This window comes from Phocoena phocoena, chromosome 13 (assembly GCF_963924675.1).
Source record: "Phocoena phocoena chromosome 13, mPhoPho1.1, whole genome shotgun sequence".
Classification (NCBI taxonomy): domain Eukaryota; kingdom Metazoa; phylum Chordata; class Mammalia; order Artiodactyla; family Phocoenidae; genus Phocoena; species Phocoena phocoena.
This window is the reverse complement of record NC_089231.1, coordinates 65,714,488-65,735,711: the sequence shown is the minus strand read 5'-3', so window position 1 is coordinate 65,735,711 and position 21,224 is coordinate 65,714,488. Positions and strand designations below refer to the sequence as shown.

General features: G+C 54.7%; 2 pseudogenes; both read left to right on the top strand.

Annotated features, from left to right (window-relative positions):
- Window positions 1-431: 431 nt before the first annotated feature.
- Window positions 432-21,133, top strand: LOC136133065 (immunoglobulin lambda-1 light chain-like; annotated as a pseudogene).
- Window positions 7,735-14,537, top strand: LOC136133149 (immunoglobulin lambda constant 3-like; annotated as a pseudogene).
- Window positions 21,134-21,224: the final 91 nt, after the last annotated feature.

The following is a 21,224-nucleotide window of genomic DNA, read 5'->3' as shown; positions in this document are numbered from 1 at the left end:
CGTGAATTTTATTCAGTCTTGGGCCCAGGAGCTGTGATGGGGGGGAGAATCCTGTACAGTCTAAGCCTCTTAGTGTCGCCCATGGAATGAGTTCAGAGAATACAGACCCACCTCTGAGCTCTCAGTGGCCAGGCCCGTCCAGGAGTGAGGCCAGGACTCAGACTGGAGTGGAGACGTCACCCCCAGACTACGGGACAGCAGGTGGAGGAGGATCCCCCAGGCCGAGGCGGGGTCTGCAGGGGCCACCCCTCCCTCTCCGTGTCCCTGGGGGCTGAGCCCTTCTCTGAAACCACAGAGCTCTCCAGGCAGACCCCCTGGGCCCGGCTGATTTGCACCCCCGGCAGCTCTCTCTCCAGCAAGGGGATAAGAGAGGCCTGGGAGCCACCCTGCCCAGCCTAGGCCTCGGGGAGCAGACTCGGGGTGCCTCCACCATGGCCTGGACCCCCTCCTCCTCGGCCTCCTGGCTCACTGCACAGGTGCTGCCCCCAGGCTCCGCCCACCCCTGGCCCAGGGCTCGGGGACAGACCTGGCCCTGACTCTGAGCTCAGCAGGGCGCTGCCCGTGGGGACAGGAGACTCCTGGCCCTGCTGCAGGATGGGGGGCTGGAGGGGCTGAAATCTCCCCACTGTGCTCACTGCTGTGTGTGAGCCCCGAGGCGCTGCGCCTGCCAGAGAAAGTGAGGCTCCATCCACCAGCCAGGCCCATGGGCCCCTGGGGCTGAGACTGACGGGAGGGGGCGCCCTCGGGGCCCAGAGAATCTTTGGAGCTTAGTCCAGGCCAGGCAGGTGGGGGTCTCTGGACATGGGTTCTTCACCTCCAGCCCACCTGTCCTTTTCTCTCCTGCAGGCATTGTGTCCTCCTATGAACTGACTCAGTCGCCCTCGGTGTCGGTGCCCCTGGGACAGATGACCAGGATCACGTGTGGGGGGAAACAACATTGGAAGTAAAAGTGCTTACTGGTACCAGCAGAAGCCGGGCCAGGCCCCAGTGCTGGTCATCTATCATGATAACGAGAGGCCCTCTGGCATCCCTTACCGGTTCTCAGGATTCAGCTCAGGGAACACAGCCAGCCTGACCCTCAGCGGAGCCCAGGCCGAGGACAAGGGCGACTATTACTGTGCAGTAGCTGATGGCGGTAGGAGCAGCTGGCAGTGACTCACGGTGACACAGGCAGATGGGAAAGTGAGATCCTGACCTCCCTGCCTGGCTCGGCGCTCACTCCACCCGCCTCGGAGCAGCTGGAGGGCAGGCCTGAGGCTCCGGTGTCCTCTGTGCTCTCAGGACCTCTGTTTATCCTGCTGAGAAATGGCGAGTGGGGATTCGGTCCTGAGTCATGGAGACTGTCGTCAGCACCCTTGAGCCAGAGGGTTCCCCTTGCCAGCTGTGTCCTAGGACAGCCGTGTCCCCTCTCCAGGCTCAGCTTCTCCACTGGCTTCTCTCAGGAGTGGGGGGAAGATTCCAGATACAGGAAGGAAAGCTTCCGGCGCCTGGTGGCTGCTGGTGGCCCCTGACCCACGGAGGTCATTCTCGTCACTTGTGCCTGATCGTCCTGCACTGAGACCCAGGGCCTCCCTGCAACACCCTGAGGCGGGCCCTCAACACCATTGCCCACAATCCTCTAAGAACTGGGCTTCCCCGCGATGCCTGTTCCTTTGTAATTTGACATCTGAAAATTGTCATCAGAAGATTGCAAAATGTTCACATCACTTCTTTACATATATTCATCGGAGTCTAAAAATCGTCGTGATTTGATATCCACTGTCCTTAAAATTCTTCTATAACATCCATCTTTCCTTCTGCTTAGACTTGTTTCCATTCCACATCCCTTACTACATTTGGTCTGCTCATACATTTTCATACCTGAAAATCTCATTCATTATCCTGTCATACATCTCTGTCATAATAATGTACATTCATTTAAAATTTTTGAATTTGTTTCATTTCCCGTGATTTTAAGCGCTAAAAGGTTTCTCCCACATTGTTATATCCTAATTATTAGCAGCAGAGTTTGATCAAAACAACATAAATGCATTGACATTTTCATAAATAACTATTAACTAGTGTTGATTCGTGGATCCATCAATTAATATAATTTACCTCTAGAATGAAGTAAGTCCAGCAACAACGCTGTCCTGGCTTGCGTTTCTATATGAAACAGAGAAACTTTGGTCCATCAATAGGAGTCTTGTAATACAGTGTCACTGCCTGATATGAACTCCTTCCTAGTTATACGCCAAAAATCGTTCTTGGTTGATGGTCAAAAATAGTTTCTCTAAATGATTTATCAGCTGACAGCTCCGTTTCATACTCTTGTAATTTTGTGGAAAGCAAAGGATTGGACGGACACCACCCGACTTCAAGAGGACTCGTGTGGGAGGCAGTTCGATGCACCTCCAGACCCCTCAGGGATGAGGGCTCATTGCCTCACATACTGGGAGAGCCTGCAAGCCGGCTCCATCCCAGAGTCAGCTTTTCGGGGAACCACCCTCAGAGAGGTGTCACCCGGCCACTTGTCATTCATTTTCTCGGGGATAAACACCGAGAAGGCTTGAGCAGAACTTACTAGTTAAATGTATTACTCCTTTACTTAAGAGGCCCCTTGTGTAAGAAGATATAAAGATTGGGGAAAATTTAAATATCACCTTAGTGCAGCTTTGCCAATATGATATCTTTTGAGAAAAATACTTGCATCTTATCATGTGTTTTGAGTATATGCTTCCTCCAAAACCTGAGGCTGCTGACTTGAATCATTTAATCTATGGAAGAGTCTGACCGAGTGATCTAATTTGCACAGCCAGTCCTCACTGCCAAATGTACTATTCGGACGAAGTCCTGTTAGAAGCCTTCCCACTGTATTTGTCAATACAAGTAAACGTGTTAGTGGGCATTTTGAGGAACATCATAAATCACTTTTAATCAAAAGATGTATCTGGTGAGATCAACATTAAAATGATGTAGATCTTCTGCGTTCACTTATCTACATTTATAACTTTTTAAAAACAAGGTAAGTCACAAGGCTATTTGTCGTTATTTAATTAGCCACAGATACTATTGGACACCATGTGAGAAATAAATGTCAGAGTATTTAGCGGTTTGGCTTTTAGTAAGAATGAAGTAAGAATCGAATATAAATCACATTAGTCTTGTTACCCATCAGGACGGAAGCATTTCCTATGAATGGAACAAGGATGTGAGAATGTGTAAGTCTGGACCACCCTCCCAGGGTCCCAAGAGGATTCACCCGGCAGATAGCTGCTGGTGGAACAGTTAAAGGACCAATGGCTGCTACAAAGCCACCACCTGCCAAAGTGGGGTCTCCTCACCGTGGGAGTGTACCCCTCCCAGGTGTCAGTCCAAGCCTTTGGAAAGGACCTGGAAAACAGGTTCTGCCCTACAAATATAAACCCACCTGGTCAGGTGGGGCAGGACCTGCTGGGCACTGGCCATGCCCACTCCAGCACAGGGAAGGGTTGGGCAGACCCTGCAAAAAGCAGTTCCTTGAGCTGGAGGTAACTAGTTTCTCCCAAGTTCCAGACACAGCCAAGACTAGAGTGAGATGAGTAAGACACCCTCCTTGTCTGAGAAATTTAAGGAAGTGCCCCAAAACTCAGTAATCAAGAAAAATAATATTTTGGGAATTCCCTGGAGGTCCAGTGGTTAAGACCGCATGCTTTCACTGACGAGGTCACTGGTTCAATCCCTGGCTGGGGAACTAAGATCCCATAAGCTCCATGGCACGGCCAAATTAAAAAAAAAAAAAAAAAAAGATAAATAATACTTAATGCAATATTTTTAAAAATTGAAATTAAAGCCCCCCCAAATCCATATGAGTAAAGCACTGAAACAGTAAGTAAAATGAGGATCTGACCATGCACTGGTGTGACTCACCTTAAGCACCCCCACCCCAGGACAAGCCGGGACTCCAGGAAGATGAAGAACAGAGTCCAGCCCCTGCACCCCTCCTCCCCCTCACGGGAACCCCCCGCCCCCACCCTCAGGTCTCACGCCTCCCGCGAGCCACATTTTCTGGGCGTTGCCTCCCTTGACAGCTGGTTTCTGCTGCCCTGTACCGGGCCCTCCCCCTCGGGCTGCATCCCCGGTGGCTGGACTGGGAGAGTTAGAGGTTAAAGCATGGAAATTTTCCAAAGCCCCCAGTTCCAGGCTGGGTCCCACCACCATGTCCAAAAAGGCTGGTCCTCCCAGGTCTCCGGCTGGTACTGGTAAGTCCCAGGACACGGTCTTTACACCAAGTAGCTGTGTGTCTTAGGAAAGAAACTCTCCCTCTCTGTGCTTCAGTTTCTTCATCCGTAGAAGCTACCAGGTCGGTGAGTCTGTGGCGTCTCCAGAAGCAGCAGGATTCTCTCCCTATTTGCTGGAGGACAGTGCAGGTAGGGGGCTGTACCCCCAGGATCGCCAGAGGAGCTGGGATCTTCAGGGTTCCCCGGGCACCCTTCAGAGGGGGCTCAGGAACCACAGAGCCAGATCCTGATTCCAGAAACTTTGTCATATCTCCAGATGGACACTTTGTCCCCCTCTGCCTCAGACCCTCCAGGCCCCAAGAGTAAAACGCTGAAGATGTTAAGAGAAGGACCAGCCGCTTAAGTTTTGGGGATGGTGGGGAGTGGGGAGCTGGGGAGACCTAGGCCTGGGAGAGAAGACTCCACTGTGACTATAGGCAGGTGTCTGGGGCCTGTGGGATGGAGAATGGGCAGGGGGCTGACCAGCAGGAGGCAGGGGGCGCCCCTGACACGGGAGCAGGGCAGAAGTGACGGGGCATGACACACCCCTCCACTCCAGGGGAGATGGGTGGGGGCGGGGCACAGAGGAGCCAGGGACCCTGAGTAGGGGATCTGCTGAGCAGGACAGCTGGACCCAGACCTCTCTGGCTCAGCCTGAATCCAGCCCTCGGCCATTCTTGGTCCAGGGAGGGGGTGGGGAAAGTCTGGGCGGCCAGAGCTGCAGCTGCACCAGCTGGGAAGGCCCTGCCCATCCCCCGAGGGTTCCCAGCGTCCAGCCAGACCAGAATTTCCAACCATGGCCACCACAGGAGGATGTGGTCTGCGGTGGCGGCTGCCCAGAGGCCGTGGCAGGTACAGGGTGGAGGATGGGGCACAACTGGAATCACCGAGTTCAGGGACAGCCCCTTTTTCTCCCCGAAATCTGGGGCTGTCCCCAGTGGGTGGGGGGAACCACAGCTTCTGGGCTCCGGGCAGTGGGTGAGTGTCACACCCACACAGGGGTGCGGGGAGGGAGCAGATTCAACCTGGACTCTGGGGCAGGGGCAACGCAGCCCCCAAGGTGCAAGGGGCCCAGGTCCCATGCTGGAGTGGGCCAAGCACCACAATGGGGAGAAGCTGGACTGAATCAGGGCCTCCCAGGGGCTCCCCCATATCCTGCATGATGGCTGGTAGGGCACCCACACCCCGTTACTCTTCAATGCCTGGCCCATGTCCAAGGACAGGGATCTGTCTGTGTGTGCTGTATAGTCCAGCCCTCAGCACCCGGCCCGGCAGCCTGGGGTTCCTCCAAAGCTGCTTTATGAGTTTGGTCAAACTGTGAGGTTTTGATCACCATCATCACCTTCCTTCCCTCCTTCCCCCATCACAACCGTCATTATCAAGAGCTGTGGAGGGTCTGGGATTTGTTCCCGCCCACAAGCTAAAAAGTGAGCCTGCCGCAGTTGCACAGATGCTGGCGGACACAAGATGCTGGGTTGGAGACAAAGGCCAGCATGTTACTCCCAGCAAGAGAGGCAGCCGGCATATCGGCATCACCCTGCACTGGTTCTCTGAGCCCCACAGGGAGATGCAAAGGGGCCAGGAGACACCTGCACATCCACGCTGGGGACCTCAAATCTTTTCTGCCGGACAGTAAGCATGTTTTGCTCCAGAGGGAGACGCTATCTCTACCCTCCAGGGTCATTCATTACACACACATACTCGAAAAGATGATCCAAAACAAAGGCAATCCGTTCCTTTGCTCGTGAGACGTGCAGAAATACAGAGATCCGTGGACATTGTCTCCCAGGGACCCTTATCTATATGAAGAAAATGAAGTCCCAAGCTGTGTGCCTGTTAACGCATCCCATGGAACAGGCTGGACTGATTTTCACCAGATGTAGCAGGAAAGATAAGGAGCATCGGCCTCAAAACATGGGCCAGGGCTTCCCTGGTGGCGCAGTGGTTGAGAGTCCGCCTGCCGATGCAGGGGACATGGGTTCGTGCCCCGGTCCGGGAAGATCCCACATGCCACGGAGGGGCTGGGCCCGTGAGCCATGGCCGCTGAGCCTGCGCGTCTGGAGCCTGTGCTCCGCAACGGGAGAGGCTGCAGCAGTGGGGGGCCTGCGTACCACAAAAAAAAAAATCACGGGCCAGACACCTCTGAAAGGGCCCTCCCAGGAAAGTCACTTTGGGGTCCATCCCTGGGAGGCCTCTTTCAGATTTGCTGAAACAGAAGATTGGGAGGGCTGCAGAGCTGGACTTAAGTTGACATAGGTATTAGGGCTCCTGTGGCCAGAGAGCAACTGGAAAGCCAGAGGGTAGGTGCTGGCTGTGACGAGTGGAAACTTGCAAGCTGCCACTTGGAGTTCTTCCTATACCCAGCAGCCTGACAGCACCAGGACCTAGAGGGAGGGGCATGCCCTGGAGCTGTGTGAGGGCCAGGCCTCTTGACGGTGTGGCATCAGGAAAGTACGGAAGTTGCTTGAACATCAATTTCTTCGTCTTCAAACAGGGGAGAAAAAACAAAATCTCAGCTCAGCAGGGAGCCGGCCCAGTTGTCAGCACTGGATAAACAGCACCCCTCTCATCACTGTATCATGTGTTATCTTCCTGGGCTTCAAAACGGACCCCAACCTAAGCAGACACGTGATCACACTGATCCTCAAGGCCTTCCTACGGCAAAGGAACTGCCCCTATTTTACAGATAAGGAAACTGAGGCCCAGAGGGAACCTCGGTCTGATTGGTGTCAACATTCATGACTTGACATTTCTCATTGAACGCGGGGTATAGAATCACTCCCGCAGGGCCCTTGCCTGGCTGAGAAGCTGAGTGAGGAGTTGACCAGGGACACTACCCAGGCTTGACCAAACCAACCAAGGAAGGGCGATCTTGACTGGCCGGAGTGAAGGCTGCAGGGACCAAGCCAGAGGACTGGTCAGAAGAGAAGCCCCAGCCCACTGCACTCAGGCCTCACTGACTCTTATTCCACGGGAACTCGGCTGCCCTCCCCGGCTCCTCCAGGCCCCAGGGAGATGCTCCACAGCCCAGGGACGCAGTTGCAGAACAGGGAAGGAGAATAGGGCAGGTATGCCCGACCCAGGGACCCGGGGGCGGGGCTGGTGGGCGGGCTTTGCTGTGAAGCCCTTGAGCCCTGGATCCTGACCACAGCAGAGCAGTTAGCAAAGGCCCCCCTGGGAGAGGCCCCAGGAGTAACAGCCATTGATCCTGAAGGGGGCCAGGTGCTGGGGGCAGGGACAGAAAAGGCCCAGGCAGAGGACAGGGCCACGAGGGCCAGGATGCACTGGGACGGCCACTGCCAGTGAGAGGAACTGGGGGCACCTGCCGATCCCCCTCCAGGGAGCCCACACCAGCAGGTCGGCCGAGGCGCCTTTGACCCTGAGGGCACATGAGGCCCAGGTCAGGCCAGGTGGGCCCATGAACACCCCAGGGGTCAGAGCTCTGTCCCCAGGCAGTCCTGGCCTCTAATAGTACTGGGCCTGGCCATGGGCACCCATGGCCTGCTGCCCCCGAAGGCAGCATGGCCCCCCACATGGAAGCCCCGGGAAGTCTCCAGCCTCTGGAGACTGTGGGACAGGTAAGAGGCCGAGGGAGTTGTGGTACAGGGGGACTGGAGGTCCCTTTGACGGGGTGCAGGGGTGAATGACTATAGAAGAGAGGGGCAAGAAGGGAGAATCATCCGTAAAGAAGGGGCCTGAGCAGACAGTGGCTTTATTTAAAGTGTTGACATTTTGTCTAGTGTGAATTTGTTTGTATTGATTTTTTTCTTAATATTGTATTAAAGTATTATTTATCTCAATGACTGGATTTTTTTGGTGCCCCTTAAGTTTTGTGCCCAAGACTGGTGCCTCACTTGCCTCGCCCTGGACCTCTGAGCAGGGAGAAACAGGGTAGCAGGGGCAGGACATACCCAGAAGACACTAATCACTTTAGGGGCAGCAGCCCCACAAGGCAGGTCCTGCCATCATCCCCGTCTTACAGACAGGGATAGAGGTCCAGAAAGGTGAGGCAACCTGCCCAAGTTCACACAACACATGGGCACGGTCCCAGGACTGTGGAAATCCCGGGACTGAACAGGCACCAGCATGTCCTGTGTTTTAAGAAAATGGTGCAAGAGAAGGGGCAGTTTACAAGGCGTCCAGAGAAGGAAGCAAGGGTTTGGCTTGTTGTCCCCCAAGGAGGCCAACTCCTCAACTAAATTCCTGAGTGTTTAACTGGGGCCAAGACTGAACCAAGCGGGGTCATGTCCAGGCATTGGGCAGACCCATGGGTCATTTTAGGAGCAGTAAGATGGGAGGGGGGGATGCCCGAGCTGGTCTTACAGATCCAGGGTGCTGACACATGACGGGGCGCTCCAGGCAGAGGGAATGGTCGGGGGTCCGAGGAGGACAGTGAGGTGGCACAGGCCCACAGGGAGCCTCCAGAGCCGGGGAGAGCGGGGTGCAGACTGCTGGGGTCTTGTACACCTCATCCTTTATCCTGGGGTCCAGGAGGAGTCACTGAAGGATTCAAGTGGGGAGCTGTCAGAGTCAGGTTCATGTTTTGAAAAAATGGCTCCAGATCGGAGACCAGTGTGAGTGAGGCCAGATTAGAGGATGGAGAAGGGGCAGTGGAAAGGGGATGGGGAGGGGGTGCTGGTCCATGGTGACCAGGTACCGATATCTCCTATGGAATTGGCAGCTGAATTTAAAGTGACATTATCATGGTGGGGAGAAACGGGCACAGTCACGAACTGTCTATAAAAGACTAAAATGTCCACCCTTTTTAGCAATATGCAATGAGTCATAAAAGAAAGCGTATTTCTTTAAATTGTGTAATTCCACTTCTAGGAATTCACCCTGAGCAGAGGGTGGGGGGAACAACCAAAGATGTAACCAAAGGTTTACAAGCAAGAAACTCAACATTATTAATGATGGGAGAAAACTGGAAATAACCTAGAAATCCAGCAGAAAGGGTGTGACAAAATACAGCATGGAATATCCATCATAAGGAATCTTGCACAAACCTCCAAAATTGTATTTCTGAAATTGGGTTTTTAAAGTATGTGTGCATTTTCAAAAGCCTGTCAGAAAATGTAGAAAAATGTCAATTGTGTGTCTCTGGCAGGTGTGATTTCATCTAGTTTCAATTTTTTACTTTATAATTTTCTGTAGTTATGAAAATGTTCACAAGAAGATATATTTCATTTTTATCTTCAAAAATAATTTTTAATACCAGAGTACTATGTGTTTTAAAAAAAGATTAAGTACAGAAGTATATTAGCCTGCAACTAGCTTTTTCAACAGTCTGTTGAGATTTTCTGTATCAGCCCATATGAATCCCCCATGTTCTCCACACAGCTTTGTAAGACTTCAAAATTTGGATGAAGCAGCATGTCTATAATGATTCTCCTGTTAATGAACATTTAGGTTGTTTCCACTTAAAAATGTGAATTACAAGAGATGCTACATGGAGACCCCCAACGTGTGTAGCTGTGTATCCATACTAAGTACACTGTGTATCTCCACGGGATAGATACCTAAAAGTGGGATTGCTGGATCAGAGAGAACAGGCTTTGAAATTTTCATAGGAGATGCCAGTGGTCCTCCCAAAAGTCTGTTCCAACTTACTCTCACCACAGTGAATGACAGTGCCTTTCCCTCTCCATTGTTGCCAATAATGTGACAGGGTGGATCTTTTTTTATTTTGCATGTCTGATGAGCAAAAATGAGAACAAATGTGTTTGTTTATTTGATCGTTGGTGAAACTTATTTTTCTTTCATATTTTTATTGACTGATTTTATTTCTTCTGTGAATTTCACCAGTCATAATTTTGCCTGGTTTATTTTTCATTCGTTTGGTTGTATTTTCTTAAAGATCTATAAGAAACTCTCCATCTATTTGGGATAGTAACCCCTTATTAAGTATGTACATGGTAAATATTTTTCCCTGATCTGTTTTACACCTTTTGTTTGTGGGGTCTTTCACCATAAAACCTTTTTGATTTTTATATGTCAGATTGGCGGTTTTTCTTTACAGTGTCTGTGATCTGCGGCAAACATAGGGAAGGCATATTCATTTCTATTTTTTTCTATTTTATTCAGGTATTTTCATTGTTTTGGTGTTTGTTTTTACTTCACCTGGAGTTTATTTTTGCGTAGGTAGGAATATAACCTTATATATTTTCCAAATGGAGAGCCAATCATCATATGTTTGTTGAATACAAACATAGCTTTTATCCAATACTGAATTATGGATTTATCACATCCTCTCTGTGGTTCTGTTGATCTAATGATCAATTCCCACATCCTTTCCACCCTGTTTTAATTATTGTAGCTTTACAATGTGTTTCTGTACCTGGTAAAGAACAACCCCGTCATTATTATTCTCATTCAGAATATTTGTGTCTCTTCTCCATTATTATTCTTACTGTTGGACTTCAGAATCGGTTCGCTAATTTTCAAAAATTATTCCTTTGATGTTGTGCTTGTAATTTCATGAAGTATATGGATTCATTTGAGGGGAATTGATGTCTTTGCTGTTGTGTCCATTAGTCAAGTTGTGTTATATTTTATCCATGCAAATCTTGCACATTTTGTGTTAGGTTTATTCCTAGGACTTTTAATAGAATTTTCATTGAGGTTGTCAGTGTTTCCCAAATTTCATCTCCTCAATAGTTACCTATTGCTCTTGTGTTCAATCATTTTGGTTAATTCTTGTATTAGTTCTAATAGTCCTTCAGCTGATTGTCTTGGGTTTTGTTTTGTTTGTTTGTTGAAGTAAACTAGCCCATCATCTGCAAAGAACAATTTTATCTCATTTTTCCTAACACACTCTTTCCCCCACCTCATCTCACTTCATTGGCTCAAATCTGTAGAATATGATGAATAATAAAAGTAAGAGTGGGAACCCTGACCTTTAAGATGGTTTTACCTTTAAATGTGAGGGTTGCTATAAGTTTTGGGAGACTCTTTATCAAGTTGAGGATGTTTCCTTAGATAATTAACTTAATAAAAGTCTGGATATTTGCTTTATTTAATCAGAAATAAGTGTTGAATTTATACTGCAGTTCTGTTAAATTTTGTTTCAAAAATCTTATGTGCACACCTTAAACACAACCATGAACAAATAGTTCCACCGCTGAATTAAAAAAATTCTTGTCCCAATGCAAAGGGTTACCTTCTGATTTAGATAAACTGCATTGGGAGATACAATCAGATTTGTCAAAGTTTGAGGATTCTTGTCATCATAAACTCTCAGGGTGAGATTTGGGTGTTTTTTCTTTTTCTGAGTATTTTAAGGGTATTTTGTGTTTAGTAGGATGCCTAGAACACAGAGGGTGATTCAATGAGGGGAAAGCATTCTGGGATGACTCCAGGCCTCTGGCTTGAGGAGAAATCTACTGAAGTGAGAACAATGAGGGGCAGCAAGTTTTCGGGGAACTGTGAGGAGTTTAGATGGGGGATGTTGAGTTTGAGGTGTCTGGAGGGCATTCAAGCAGAGATGCATTCAGGAGGCAGAATGTGCATAAATCTAGAGCCAGAAAGAGAGGTCAGGACTGGAAATAGAGATGCAAGACCCCTGGGCAGTTGTCAGAGTGCACAATGTGGGTCAGAGGCAGAGAGAATGGGAAAACACAGGGGACTGGGAAGGGACCTCAGACTTGACCAGGATGGGGACCTTGTTGGCGTTGACCTGAGAAGTTTCAGGGAGAGATGGGGGTGAGAGGAAGAGGGCTCCCCATACCACATCCCAGCCTGTGAAACAGTGCCAGGCAGACAGGTGCTTGGGGACCATTGTTGGACAGATGGACAAATGATGGATGGATGATGGATACATGGATGGATGGATGGATGGATGGATGGACGAATGATAGATGGATAGATGGATGATGGATGGACAAACATACGGACAGAAAGACAGTGAACTGAGAGAGCAGAGAAGGCTTCATGAAAGAGGAGGAACTGAACTGCATCTCAATGTATGGAGACAACAGGGCAGGGGGTCCCCACATGGGGGCCCCCCAGGAATGACCTGGTGTCCACAGGCCCAGGGAGGAAGCTACCTGGCTGGACTGTGGGAAATTATGGGGAAGGAACACCCAGAAGCCCTAAAATGAGGCCAGGAGAGGTCGGGCAGGTCCAAGCCAGCTCAGGACTCACTCTGCCACACCACATGGCCACCCGAGGGGACTGGGCACTCAGCAGCACCATCAGCACTGAGGATTCAGTGGTCACAGGACAGCCTCAGAGTTGGGGGACACACTGGGTGACAAGGTGTGAGTGGCTCCTTCCTCAGACAGGGGGCTGGGCATGGGGACACCCAGGCGTGCCCCAGCCTCTGGGGGGCTGGCTGCCCACACCCCAGCCCGAGGACACAGCTCCGCCTGCTACAGCTCTGAGCCCGTCACGCCCAGCAGTTCCCTGCTCCATCCTGGCCCCCGGAGGGACAGGCCCCAGGTGCTGGCCCGGCGGGTTTTGGTCCGAGTCTCAGTCACCCTGCTACGTCTTCGGCGGCGGGACCCAGCTCACCGTCCTAGGTAAGTGGCTCTCACGTCTTTCCCAGTCTGTCCCACCCTTGGCTGTCTCGGGAAAGTCACTTTTTTCTCTCTGGGGGCTGCTTCCCCTCTGCCCTCCCAGCTTAAGGACCGACCCCACCTTTCTCCTTGGGGCCTGGGGAGGCAGGTTGGTCTTGGGGTAACCGGCAGGAAGGACCCCAACAGCAGGAGCAGCCACCTCCAGGGTCCAACTGTTGGACATGGCCCATCCAGGGGCCTGGGCTGGGGTTTGGTCCAGGAATGGGGGCTCCTTCCCCTTTTCTAGGGCAGACATTGGCGTAGGGACCAGAGGCTTGTTCTGACAAGAGGCACTGGGGTGGCCTTGGAGACAGTCTCCAAGCCCCAGGGTCTGGGCTGAGGGCCACAAGGGAGGTCAGGGACATAGCGGGAGCTATGACCCAGCCTCCAGGGACACAGAGGAGCAGCCCGAGGGAGGCCCGTGGAGGGCAGAGAGACGGGTCCCACTCACTCTGGGCTGAGGCTCTCTGGGCCCTGGCTGGGCTGTGAGGACACAGGGACATGGAGACACAGGTGAGATGGGACAAGGTGACCAGAGGCTCCCAGGATGGTGGTCAGAAACGAGCGGGTCCTGTAGGGCAGAGACTTCTCCGTCCCTGGAGCGCCGACCCCCTGGGGCGCAGGGATCACACCTGTCCAAGGGTCAGCCTCCACCTGCCTCAAAGATTTCATTAGACTCAGGAGATCATGAACAGGGGCTCAGAGCTCACAGCAGCCCCATAAAATCAGAGTCGTCAGAAGTGCTGCATGGGGGCAGCTGTGCCATCCTCTGGGGGAGCAGCTCCAAGAAGACAGCCAAGGTGAGGGGCTTTGCAATCAGGGCAGAGGGATGGGGAGATGGGCAGAGCCTCGGAGGAGTCCCTAGGGCTTTGGTGAGGCAGACCCAGCCCTCGGCGGAACGGCTGAGGCCAGGCTGGGGCAGAGCCAGTTCCCGTCAAGGAGAGGAGGCTCCAGGTCCCGCTGTGCAAATGGCTCTGCTTCGGTGCCTCTCCATACACAGTCAGGATTCTGGCACGTGGGGTGGGGGACCCCGGTTGACAGAGGAGGCATCTGGGCTCCTGAAGGATGAAGCCATGTGGGGGCCTGATGCTGGGTTGAGGGCTCAGGAGGTCAGGACCAGATTCCAAACTCAGACTCCAGGTACCAGGAGGAGGGAGGAGAGCTGCCCGGGTTACACACAGGGACACTGAGGCTGCAGATGGAATGGCTTGGCCGGGTCACCTGGGAGGGTAACATGGAAGTTTCTTAGGATCCCCCGACAGAAGGTGAGCAACCCCAGCCATGGCTGCCTGACCTCAGGGGAGCAAGGGCCCGCCTGGGATCCATGCACTGGACTTTGGGCACCTGTGCCCGCTTCTCCTGAGCTCAGGGGCTCCCGCGATGGACGCTGCCCCAGTGACCTCCCGTCTCCCCCTCACTTTGCAGGTCAGCCCAAGTCCCCGCCCTCAGTCACTCTGTTCGCGCCCTCCACTGAGGAGATCAGCGCCAACAAGGCCACCCTGGTGTGTCTCATCAATGACTTCTACCCGGGCAGCGTGACGGTGGCCTGGAAGGCAGGCAGCACCACCATCACCAGGGGCGTGGAGACCGCCCAGCCCTCGAAACAGAGCAACAGCAAGTACGCGGCCAGCAGCTACCTGGCCCTGACACCAGCGAGTGGAAATCTTATGAGAGCGTCAGCTGCCAGGTCACGCACGAGGGGAGCACCGTGGAGAAGACAGTGTCGCCCTCCGAGTGCTCTTAGGTCCTGGTCCTCACATCCTCAGGGGACTGGAGCCACAGGACCCCTGGAGGGTCTACCCACCCACCCTGGTCCCCCCAGCCCTTCCTCCTGCACCCAGTCAATTCTCAATAAAATGTCCTCATTGTCATTCAGAACTCGTGCTCTGCTCATGTTTCTTTCTGCATTTGGTGTCCTGAACTCAACCATCCTCGAAGGGGAACAAAATCCTCCTATCCTTTAAGAAATCAAGATAGAGGATGGAGTCTTGGGACTCTTGTGAGGGATGGTTTCACTGTCACCCAGGAACCCCCTCCTCCAGAGAACATTCGAGAACAGGGAATTGGGTCGCTGCAGGAATGGAAGTCTGTCCACCCTCCCCACCCTCTTCCATGTTTCCTCCTCTGTGTGGACCACCTCCACATCTGATTGTCCCGGTCACACAGTGTTTGGTTGCCAGGGTCCCCAGGACAATACCTCAGATCCCTTCCCTGGAATCGTCAGCATCACATTCTGGGTTGTGTACCCCTCAGGAGTCCGTCGGTTCTGTAGATGGTGACCCACCGATTCCACGTGTCCTTTTGCTCAAAACCCACCCCGGTAATTCCGCATGACCTCGTCCTAGAGTTCCCACCCCTCCTCATGGCACCTCCTGCTCGCACCTCCCTAGGGAAACAGCCCTGTGCCCCTCCCCCAGGCCTTCCTGTCACACTCTGCACAGGACCCACAGCCCCTGACCTTGATCCCTCATCCCACACTCCCTCTAGACAGTCCTCCTCCCACTTGCGTCAGGAGGGTCCCGGCTGCCTTCAAGGCTCCTGGGACGAGGCCAGCTCTGCTCTCACCAGTCTCTCGGTGGCCAGCCCACCACCGACCCCACCACAAATGCCAGTAAAAACCATGTGAGTGGTCGACGGGGCCATGAGTCTAACGTCAAGTTTCGGTCTAGGACGGTGCCGTGGACTTGACTGTGTACTGATTCACCATCTTAGATCTGGAATGAGATCTCAGATCAGTGAGATTATTGCTGTAGGAGCTACACAGGACAGGGATCCGAGTGGTTAGAAAGGCAGACACACACGCACATGCACACACACCGGCACACACACGAGTTACTACAAACTTGGCCGTGTTGGACATGCCTCTAGGGCACTGGAGCCTCCAGAATCCCTGTGGCCTCGCTCTGCAGAGAGCACAGCTCCATCCCCTCAGGATGCTAAACAGGCTCCTCACCCTCCCACCATGACGCCCCCCATGCTGCAGACCAGGGGACCCCACCTCCTCCAGGAAAGGAAGGTCCCTGGGAGGTGATGTGACACCCAGATGTCTCTCCTGCACCTCCCATGCCTGGGGATGGATGGAGCCCCGCTTCCCAGGGCTGAAGTTGCTGGTGGGGTGGGGTCCCCCCACATCCTCCCCGAGGACAGACCAGCCCCCATGACAAGGAGGGTGGCCCTGGGGCCTCTGTGCAGCTGCAGCTGGGCCTGGGCAGGGGGTGGAGGGGTTGTCAGGAGGGTTTATGTTCGAGGCTGTGTCACTGTGTGATGTGTTCGGCGGAGGGACCAAGCTGACCGTCCTGGGTGAGTCTCCCCCTTCCCCTCCTCTTCGGAGTCCACAGTGAAATTTGGGCAGATTTTCTTGTCTTTTCCCTCTTCTCTGGGGCTGGGGTCTCACCCTCCGGGGTCTGTCACCTTCACCCTCTAGGCTGTCCATTGCCCCCAAGCCTGTCATTCTTCACAGAACCTGGTGGCCATGGTGGGGACAGGCTCAGTGACCCTCCTGCCACGCCTCGCTCTTCCCATCCCGAGCCTTCCCTCCAGGCCCTTCTTCTCTGGATGCTGGGATGTCAGCTCCCTCCTCAGGGTGCCCAGCCCCAGGGTCTGAGGAGAACGGAGGGGCTGAGGCCCAAGGAATGGGGGTCTCAGGCTGGGGCACTGGGTCCAGGGATGTGGGAAGGACACTGGAAAGAGCTGGACAGAGTATGGGTGTCATCCTGGGACCTTTCTGCTCAGGGACCCAAATGGGGGCTAGTGAGGGACCCCAGAGCCAGGGGCCTTGGAGAGTGGAGGAGGGAACAGTACACGGGGGAAGGGTAGACGAGTGTCCCGTTGAGAAGGTGGCCTCAGAGTGCTAGGTCCCCATCATCCTCCCAGCAAGCAGGCCACCCCAGGCCGCACACATCTCAGGACACTTGGGCCTTAAGGGTCACTGCACCAGTTACACACTGGACGTGAGCCCCTAGCTCAGACGCCCAGGGTGGGGACTCCTCATAGGGACAGGTGACAGGAACTGACTCAGCCAGGCAGACAGATGTCCCAGGACAGACAGATCCCCAGCGGGACTTCACAGGTCAGGGGACCCCTCAGAACAGACACAGCCCCAGGCTCAGAACATAACATTTACCCACATGGAAACTCTCATTTGTGGGACTCCCTGGACCCCAGCCCTGGGACTGACGCTCCCTCCACCCTGGCAGCCCTGGAGGGGTCTCTGTGGTCTCTGTGGCAGCCCTAGAGGGTTGGGGGCTGCGAGGCTGGCATCAGGGGGACTGTGGGCAACAAACCCCCCCCGCCAAAAGGGAAGAGAGCCTAAACGGGAGACAGGCAGACGACCTGTATGAGGACACCGGACGAAAACCAGGGGAAGATCTCAGACAGACTGATGCCCAGGACACACAGACACCCAGAGGAAAGAGAGGACCTCAGGGTAGACGCCAGGCAGCACCAGGGAGCAGAGGGTGGGATGTGGTTTATGGGACGTGGGAGCCTGAGGAAGAGATGGAGACTTGCAAGGGAGCCCCGAACTCCCAGGAGTCGGGCACTGAGGATCCCCCGACAGAAGGTGAGCGACCCCAGCCATGGCTGCCTGACCTCAGGGGAGCAAGGGCCCGCCTGCGATCCATGCACTGGACTTTGGGCACCTGCGCCCGCTTCTCCTGAGCTCAGGGGCTCCCGCGATGGACGCTGCCCCAGTGACCTCCCGTCTCCCCCTCACTTTGCAGGTCAGCCCAAGTCCCCGCCCTCAGTCACTCTGTTCGCGCCCTCCACTGAGGAGCTCAGCGCCAACAAGGCCACCCTGGTGTGTCTCATCAATGACTTCTACCCGGGCAGCGTGACGGTGGCCTGGAAGGCAGGCAGCACCACCATCACCAGGGGCGTGGAGACCGCCCAGCCCTCGAAACAGAGCAACAGCAAGTACGCGGCCAGCAGCTACCTGGCCCTGACGGCCAGCGAGTGGAAATCTTATGAGAGCGTCAGCTGCCAGGTCACGCACGAGGGGAGCACCGTAGAGAAGACAGTGTCGCCCTCCGAGTGCTCTTAGGTCCTGGTCCTCACATCCTCAGGGGACTGGAGCCACAGGACCCCTGGAGGGTCTACCCACCCACCCTGGTCCCCCCAGCCCTTCCTCCTGCACCCAGTCAATTCTCAATAAAATGTCCTCATTGTCATTCAGAACTCGTGCTCTGCTCATGTTTCTTTCTGCATTTGGTGTCCTGAACTCAACCATCCTCGAAGGGGAACAAAATCCTCCTATCCTTTAAGAAATCAAGATAGAGGATGGAGTCTTGGGACTCTTGTGAGGGATGGTTTCACTGTCACCCAGGAACCCCCTCCTCCAGAGAACATTCGAGAACAGGGAATTGGGTCGCTGCAGGAATGGAAGTCTGTCCACCCTCCCCACCCTCTTCCATGTTTCCTCCTCTGTGTGGACCACCTCCACATCTGATTGTCCCGGTCACACAGTGTTTGGTTGCCAGGGTCCCCAGGACAATACCTCAGCTCCCTTCCCTGGAATCGTCAGCATCACATTCTGGGTTGTGTACCCCTCAGGAGTCCGTCGGTTCTGTAGATGATGACCCACCGATTCCACGTGTCCTTTTGCTCAAAACCCACCCCGGTAATTCCGCATGACCTCGTCCTAGAGTTCCCACCCCTCCTCATGGCACCTCCTGCTCGCACCTCCCTAGGGAAACAGCCCTGTGCCCCTCCCCCAGGCCTTCCTGTCACACTCTGCACAGGACCCACAGCCCCTGACCTTGATCCCTCATCCCACACTCCCTCTAGACAGTCCTCCTCCCACTTGCGTCAGGAGGGTCCCGGCTGCCTTCAAGGCTCCTGGGACGAGGCCAGCTCTGCTCTCACCAGTCACTGGTGGTGGCCAGCCCACCACCGACCCCACCACAAATGCCAGTAAAAACCATGTGAGTGGTCGACGGGGCCATGAGTCTAACGTCAAGTTTCGGTCTAGGACGGTGCCGTGGACTTGACTGTGTACTGATTCACCATCTTAGATCTGGAATGAGATCTCAGATCAGTGAGATTATTGCTGTAGGAGCTACACAGGACAGGGATCCGAGTGGTTAGAAAGGCAGACACACACGCACATGCACACACACCGGCACACACACGAGTTACTACAAACTTGGCCGTGTTGGACATGCCTCTAGGGCACTGGAGCCTCCAGAATCCCTGTGGCCTCGCTCTGCAGAGAGCACAGCTCCATCCCCTCAGGATGCTAAACAGGCTCCTCACCCTCCCACCATGACGCCCCCCATGCTGCTGACCAGGGGACCCCACCTCCTCCAGGAAAGGAAGGTCCCTGGGAGGTGATGTGACACCCAGATGTCTCTCCTGCACCTCCCATGCCTGGGGATGGATGGAGCCCCGCTTCCCAGGGCTAAAGGTGCTGGTGGTGTGGGGTCCCCCCTCATCCTCCCCGAGGACAGACCAGCCCCCATGACAAGGAGGGTGGCCCTGGGGCCTCTGTGCAGCTGCAGCTGGGCCTGGGCAGGGGGTGGAGGGGGTGTCAGGAGGGTTTATGTTCGAGGCTGTGTCACTGTGTGCTGCGTTCGGCGGAGGGACCAAGCTGACCGTCCTGGGTGAGTCTCCTCCTTACCCTCCTCTTCGGGGTCCACAGTGAAATTTGGGCAGATTTTCTTGTCTTTTCCCTCCTGTCTGGGGCTGGGGTCTCACTCTCCGGGGTCTGTCATCTTCACCCCCTAGGCTGTCCATTGCCCCCAAGCCTGTCATTCTTCACAGAACCTGGTGGCCATGGTGGGGACAGGCTCAGTGACCCTCCTGCCACGCCTCGCTCTTCCCATCCCGAGCCTTCCCTCCAGGCCCTTCTTCTCTGGATGCTGGGATGTCAGCTCCCTCCTCAGGGTGCCCAGCCCCAGGGTCTGAGGAGAACGGAGGGGCTGAGGCCCAAGGAATGGGGGTCTCAGGCTGGGGCACTGGGTCCAGGGATGTGGGAAGGACACTGGAAAGAGCTGGACAGAGTATGGGTGTCATCCTGGGACCTTTCTGCTCAGGGACCCAAATGGGGGCTAGTGAGGGACCCCAGAGCCAGGGGCCTTGGAGAGTGGAGGAGGGAACAGTACACGGGGGAAGGGTAGACGAGTGTCCCGTTGAGAAGGTGGCCTCAGGGTGCTAGGTCCCCATCATCCTCCCAGCAAGCAGGCCACCCCAGGCCGCACACATCTCAGGACACTTGGGCCTTAAGGGTCACTGCACCAGTTACACACTGGACGTGAGCCCCTAGCTCAGACGCCCAGGGTGGGGACTCCTCATAGGGACAGGTGACAGGAACTGACTCGGCCAGACAGACAGATGTCCCAGGACAGACAGATCCCCAGCGGGACTTCACAGGTCAGGGGACCCCTCAGAACAGACACAACCCCAGGCTCAGAATATAACATTCACCCTCGTGGAAACTCTCATTTGTGGGACTCCCTGGACCCCAGCCCTGGGACTGACGCTCCCTCCACCCTGGCAGCCCTGGAGGGGTCTCTGTGGTCTCTGTGGCAGCCCTAGAGGGTTGGGGGCTGCGAGGCTGGCATCAGGGGGACTGTGGGCAGCAAACCCCCCCCGCCAAAAGGGAAGAGAGCCTGAACGGGAGACAGGCAGACGACCTGTATGAGGACACCGGACGAAAACCAGGGGAAGATCTCAGACAGACTGATGCCCAGGACACACAGACACCCAGAGGAAAGAGAGGACCTCAGGGTAGACGCCAGGCAGCACCAGGGAGCAGAGGGTGGGATGTGGTTTATGGGACGTGGGAGCCTGAGGAAGAGATGGAGACTTGCAAGGGAGCCCCGAACTCCCAGGAGTCGGGCACTGAGGATCCCCCGACAGAAGGTGAGCGACCCCAGCCATGGCTGCCTGACCTCACGGGAGCAAGGGCCCGCCTGGGATCCATGCACTGGACTTTGGGCACCTGTGCCCGCTTCTCCTGAGCTCAGGGGCTCCCGCGATGGACGCTGCCCCAGTGACCCCCCGTCTCCCCCTCACTTTGCAGGTCAGCCCAAGTCCCCGCCCTCAGTCACTCTGTTCGCGCCCTCCACTGAGGAGCTCAGCGCCAACAAGGCCACCCTGGTGTGTCTCATCAATGACTTCTACCCGGGCAGCGTGACGGTGGCCTGGAAGGCAGGCAGCACCACCATCACCAGGGGCGTGGAGACCGCCCAGCCCTCGAAACAGAGCAACAGCAAGTACGCGGCCAGCAGCTACCTGGCCCTGACGGCCAGCGAGTGGAAATCTTATGAGAGCGTCAGCTGCCAGGTCACGCACGAGGGGAGCACCGTAGAGAAGACAGTGTCGCCCTCCGAGTGCTCTTAGGTCCTGGTCCTCACATCCTCAGGGGACTGGAGCCACAGGACCCCTGGAGGGTCTACCCACCCACCCTGGTCCCCCCAGCCCTTCCTCCTGC